Source organism: Neovison vison, chromosome X (assembly GCF_020171115.1).
Source record: "Neovison vison isolate M4711 chromosome X, ASM_NN_V1, whole genome shotgun sequence".
NCBI classification, from domain to species: domain Eukaryota; kingdom Metazoa; phylum Chordata; class Mammalia; order Carnivora; family Mustelidae; genus Neogale; species Neogale vison.
In genome coordinates this window covers 58937541-58944057 of record NC_058105.1, presented here as the reverse complement: position 1 = coordinate 58944057, position 6517 = coordinate 58937541, and the positions used below count along the sequence as shown (strand labels likewise).

The window sequence follows — 6517 nt, the reverse complement described above, 5'->3', positions numbered from 1 at the left end:
GTGCGCTCTCTCTCTCTCTATCTCTTTCTGACAAATAAATAAATAAAATCTTTTAAAAAAACAAACAAAAAAAACCACAAGTTGGTACAATAAGAATGTAGTTGGAATGGTGTAAAGGTACAAAAAAAATGGAAAATTTTAGACTGAAAGATAAATGAATTGTGAGAAAACTTCAGGAGCTATATATACTATTTTCCCTGGCACTGTAGTTTTATAGTCTTGTGGGATCTGTAAGCTTGTTTTCTACTTGTTCTTCCAGTCTGTCTTCTGGGTGAGGGCCCTGCTGTGTTGCTTTTCAAGTGTCTTTGCCTGGGTGGAGTTGTCTCACCCCTTGTCAGGTGGTGAACTCACTGGAAGCTGGTCCTCTATGTGACCTTTGTTCCCTGGAGGTTTTCTACACCTCTTCAGAGTAAATATGGCCAAACCTGTATTTATGGCCAGAGCTGAGAGATCATGCTCACTGCCCCCTTCAATAAACCCTCTGTGACAAACAGTTTTCACTTTTGTGTATGCCAAACTCCACAGTCTTGCAATGTTTGCCCACTGTAATCCTGCTTGTTGGTGGGGGGGCATCTGAGGGCCCTTGTGTGCCCAGGAACTGAGATTGGTTGTGGGCTTATGAGTGTACCCACTCTTCTGCTCTGTGGGGAGTATTAGGTGTCACCTTGCTGTCCTTTCTGGGGACACCATCGCCCTGAGAGTTATTGCCCAGTCATGGGTATAGCCATTTTCCCCCTCCCAGGGGAAGGCAAATGGCCTGCATATTCCAGTCCTTTTCAAGGTGCTCAGGCAAATAGCAGTCAACCAACTCACCCAGCTCATGATTCATGGCCACCCAAGCTGAATGTCCCCTCTTGGGCTTGCTGACTGTGACCCATTTCCCTACTTCCCTGCTTGGGCACTCTACTAGATCAGGCATCTGCATTAGTTCTGTGTCTCCTCAGCTCCTGAGACCACAATGATGAACCAAGAACTCTAAACTTTTTATCCCCAGAGCTTCTTTCAGAAAGAGATGTCTCTCACTGGAACAGGTTTCTAAGAGTTTTGATTTTGCACTCCAGTGTTGTATCCCTTTCCAGTAGCCAGCTTATGGAGGCTCCCCCTCTGTTTGTCTTCTGATATCTTATCCAGAGATTCATGACTCCATACCTCTTACTTTTGAAAAAGCAGTCAATTTTTTACTTACAGAGTTCCATATATATTTTCTTACATCTCAGGCTGAATTCATGGGTGTTCAGAAAGGTTTGATAGATACCTGCTAAATTCAAGGGACCAAATGAAATGAGGTCCCCCTACTCTTCCACCACCTTGCCAAGTCCCCTGTCCATTGTTTAAAACCTATCTAACTTTTTCATTTTATTAGTTATTGTGTTATATATGTGATATGGAATGTGTCATCTTTTATGGAAATTGTGATAAGAATTTATCACTGGCGCTCCCCGCTTCCCACCTGCCACCCTCAGGAGGTTATCTTGTTAATCTGCTGCCATCTCCTCAGCCACCTGCCCCTCTCTGATCTTGCCACTTGCAGACAGGTCTCCTTGGCCCAGAGAGGCCAGACTCTGAGTCATCACCTGATTGCCTTTCATCTGAGAAGTTCAAGGCACTTGTGGAATTTCTGCCATACAGGCCGTGGGTCTTGTAGCACATTTGTAAGCATGGTTGCCATCTGGAAGGAACTGGTGATTATTGGTGGTGGAACCTGTGGCAAGACTTGTGGGGCACCTGGGTGGTTCAGTGGGTTAAGCCTCTCCTTTGGCTCAGGTCATGATCTCAGGGTCCTGGGATTGAGCCCCATATTGGACTCTCTTCTCAGTGGGGAGCCTGCTTCCCCCTCTCTCTCTGCCTGCCTCTCTGCCTACTTGTGATCTCTCTCTCTCTCTCTCTGTCAAAGTGTTATGTACCCACAGTGTTTGAGAACTATATGGCAGATATTGAAGTTGATGGAAATTAGGCATATTTGGCTTTGTGGGATACAGCTGGGCAGGAAGATTATCACCACTTGAAGCCTCTCTCCTATCCAGACACTGATGTTATACTGATGTGTTTCTCCATTGACAGCCATGATAGTTTAGAAAACATCCATAAAAATGGACCCCAGAAGTCAAGCACTTTTGTCCCAACCTGCCCATCATCCTGGTTGAGAATAAGAAGGATCTTCACAATGATGAGCACACAAGTTGGGAGCTTTCCAAGATGAAGCAGGAGCTGGTGAAGCTAGAAGAAGGCAGAGATATAGCAAACAGGATTGGCGCTTTTGGGTACATGGAATGTTCAGCAAAGACTGAAGACAGAGTGAGGGAGGTTTTTGAAATGATCATGAGAGCTGCTTTGCAAGCCAGATGTACGAAGAAAAAATATGGATATTTTGTCTTGTGAAACCCTGTTGCAAGCACAGCCTTCATGCAGTTGATTTTGAAGTGCTGTTCATTAATCTTAGTGTATGATCACTGGCATTTTTTCATTTATTTATAATTTACCTAAGATTACAAATCAGAAGTCAACTTGCTACCAGTATTTAGAAGCCAACCATGATTGTTAATGATATCCAACCCACCTGGCCACAGAGGTCCTTCTGACAGCTCTCCTCTGTACTCCCACAAGACACACCAGGTGCTAATTCAAGGAATTTATTGACTTCTTGCTCCTTTTTAGAAAGAGAAACAGTTGTTAACTTTTGTGAATTAGGCTGCTACTACTTTATGACTAACATGTCCTGCCTGTCATCTGTCAGCTGCAAGGTACTATGTTGAGTCCCTACTTCAGAGCCAGTTTTTTGAAAATGGTCATTCAGAAAGACCCAAGTCCATGCAGCTGTGACAGTTACAGTTCTGTGGGTTCGTGTTAGTTGCCTTATAGTTACTCTGTAATTAGTACCACTTAATGTATGTTATCAAAAAATAAACATATCTACCCCAGACTAGATGTAGTATTTTTGTATGATTGGATTTCCTAATACAGATATTTGGTATCCTTGCAGAAATTGTATTTTTTAAAGAAGGTGTGTTTGAAAATAAAGTCAGACAGAAAATTTAAAAAAATAAAAAAGAAGTACATCACATGGAAAAGGTGCACCTAATAAAACGTGTAATAATTTGCAAGATGGCAAGAAGTAGCAGGCTGAGACTACATCAGGTAGCAGGAGATTAGCTAGATAGCTTATCTAAACATTGCAAACATCTACAAATCCAATGGGAGATCAAAGAGAAGAACAGCAATTCTAGAAACAGAAAACCAACCACTTTCTGAAAGGTAGGACTGGCGGAGAAGTGAATCCAAAGTGATGGGAAGCTAGACTGCGGGGGGAGGGGCCGGCTCCCAGCAAGTGGCAGAGCAATGGAGCACAAAATCAGGACTTTTAAAAGTCTGTTCTGCTGAGGGACATCGCTCCAGAGGCTAAACCGGGGTGAAGCCCACGCGGGGTCAGTGTGGCCCCAGGTCTTGCAGGGTCGCAGAAGGATCTATCTGGGTGTCTGAGTGTCACAGAGCTTGCAGGTAATAGAATGGGGAAGCCGGATATAGAGACAGAGCCAAGGAGTGAGCTCTCAGCTCGGGGTTACCTTGAACTGGTCCCAGGCTGGGTGAGCTCAGAGCGCGGCCAGAAGCCAGGGAGATGGGAGTGATTGGGCGCTATTCTCTGAGGGTGCACTGAGGAGTGGGGCCCCAAGCTCTTGGCTCCTCCAGGCCAGAGACTGGGAGGCCGCCATTTTCATTCCCATCCTCCAGAACTCTATGGAAAGCGTTCAGGGAACAAAAGCTCCCAAAAGTAAAGCTGAGCGGATTACTGAGCCTGGCCTCTGGTAAGGGTGGTGCAATTCCGCCTGGGGCAAAGACACTTGAGAATCACTACAACAGGCCCCTCCCCCAGAAGATCAACAAGAAATCCAGCCAGGACCAAGTTCACATACCAAGGAGTGCAGGTTCAATACCAAGGAGAGCAGTGGAATTCCAGAGAAGGAGAAAGCAAAGCACAGAAGTCATGGCTTTCGCCCCATGATTCTTTAGTCCTGCAGTTAATTCATTTTTTTATAGTTTTTTCTTCTTCTGCTAAACATTTTTTAACTTTTGCCCCTTTCTTTTTTAACATTTTTAACTAGTTTATCAAATATATATATATTTTTTATTTTTATATTTTTTCTTTATTTGTTTTCTTTTTTTAATTGTTTCTTTTTTTTAACCTCTTTTTATCCCCTTTACCCCCCCCACAATTTGGGGTCTCTTCTGATTTGGTTAAAGCATATTTTTCCTGGGGTCTTTGCCACCCTTTTAGTATTTTATTGCTCCTTCACATACTCTTATCTGGACAAAATGAAAAGACAGAAAATTCACCACAAAAAAAAAAAAAAAAGAATAAGAGGCAGTACTGAAGGCTAGGGACCTAATCAATATAGACATTGGTAATATGCCGGATCTAGAGTTCAGAATGACGATTCTCAAGGTTCTAGCCGGGCTCGAAGAAAGCATGGAAGATATTAAAGAAACCCTCTTGGGAGATACAAAAGCCCTTTCTGGAGAAATAAAAGAGCTAAAATCTAACCATGTTGAAATCAAAAAAGCTATTAATGAGGTGAAATCAAAAATGGAGGCTCTCTTGGGGTGCCTGGGTGGCTCAGTGGGTTAAGCCTCTGCCTTCGGCTCAGGTCATGATCCCAGAGTCCTGGGATCGAGCCCCACATCGGACTCTCTGCTCAGCAGGGAGCCTGCTTCCCCCTCTCTCTCTCTCTCTGCCTGCTGCTCTGCCTACTTGTGATCTCTGTCTGTCAAATAAATAAATAAAATCTTTAAAAAAAAAATGGAGGCTCTCACTGCTAGGAGAAATGAGACAGAAGAAAGAATTAGTGATATAGAAGACCAAACGACATAGAAAAAAGAAGCTGAGAAAAAGAGGGACAAACAACTAGGGGGCCACGAGGGAAGAATTCGAGAGATAAGTGACACCATAAGACGAAACAACATTAGAATAATTGGGATTCCAGAAGAAGAAGAAAGAGAGAGGGGAGCAGAAGGTATACTGCAGAGAATTATTGGAGAGAATTTCCCCAATATGGCAAAGGGAACAAGCATTAAAATCCAGAAGGTGCAGAGAACCCCCCTCAAAATCAACAAGAATAGGTCCATACCCCGTCACCTAATAGTAAAATTTACAAGTCTTAATGACAAAGAGAAAATCCTGAAGCAGCCTGGGAACAGAAGTCTGAAACATACAATGGTAAAAATATTAGATTGGCAGCAGACTTACCCACAGAGACCTGGCAGGCCAGAAAGAGCTGACAGGATATTTTCAGAGCACTAAATGAGAAAAACATGCAGCCAAGAATACTAGATCCAGCTAGACTATCATTGAAAATAGAAGGAGAGATAAAAAGCTTCCAGGACAAACAAAAACTGAAAGAAATTTTTGATATGTTTGCCTGTTTCATGTGTGTTGAGTTTGAGGAGTTCATTATAGATCCTGGATATCAACCTTTTGTCTGTACTGTCATTTGCAAATATCTTCTCCCATTCTATGGGTTGCCTCATTGTTTTTTTGACTGTTTCCTTTGCTGTGCAGAAGCTTTTGATTTTTATGAAGTCCCAAAATTTTATTATCGCTTTTGTTTCCTTTGCCTTTGGAGACATATCTTGAAAGAAGTTGCTGTGGCTGATAGCAAAGAGATTACTGCCTATGTTCTCCTCTAGGATTCTGATGGATTCCTGTCTCACGTTGAGGTCTTTTATCCGTTTTGAGTTTATCTTTGTGTACGGTGTAAGAGAATGGTCGAGTTTCATTCTTTTACATATAGCTGTCCAGTTTTCCCAGCACCATTTATTGAAGAGACTGTCTTGTTTCCACTGTATATTTTTTCCTGTTTTGTCGAAGATTAATTGACCATAGAGTTGAGGGTCCATATCTGGGCTCTCTACTCTGTTCCACTGGTCTATGTGTCTGTTTTTATGCCAGTACCATGATTGGAGAAGTGTCTTGGTGATCACAGCTTTGTAATAAAGCTTAAAATCAGGTAACGTGATGCCCCCAGCTTTATTTTTGTTTTTCAACATTTCCTTAGCGATTCAGGGTCTCTTCTGATCCCATACAAATTTTAGGATTATTTGCTCTAGCTCTTTGAAGAATACTGGTGGAATTTTGATCGGAATGGCATTAAAAGTATATACTGCTCTAGGCAGTATAGACATGTTAACAATGTTTATTCTTCCGATCCAAGAGCATGGAATGGTCTTCCATCTTTTTGTGTCTTCTTCAATTTCTTTCATGAGTGTTCTGTAGTTCCTGGAGTACAGATCCTTTACCTCTTTGGTTAGGTTTATTCCCAGGTATCTTATGGTTCTTGGTGCTATAGTAAATGGAATCGATTCTCTAATTTCCCTTTTTATATTTTCATTATTAGTGTATAAGAAAGCCACTGCTTTCTGCATATTGACTTTGTATCCTGCCACGTGCTGAATTGCTGTATGAGTTCTAGTAGTTTTGGGGTGGAGTCTTTTGGGTTTTCCATATAAAGAATCATGTCATCTGCGA

At 42.3% G+C, this 6517-nt stretch overlaps 1 pseudogene; it reads left to right on the top strand.

Annotated features, from left to right (window-relative positions):
* The first annotated feature begins 1658 nt into the window (after positions 1-1658).
* Positions 1659-2379, top strand: LOC122896819 (annotated as a pseudogene).
* The last annotated feature ends 4138 nt before the right edge of the window (positions 2380-6517 follow it).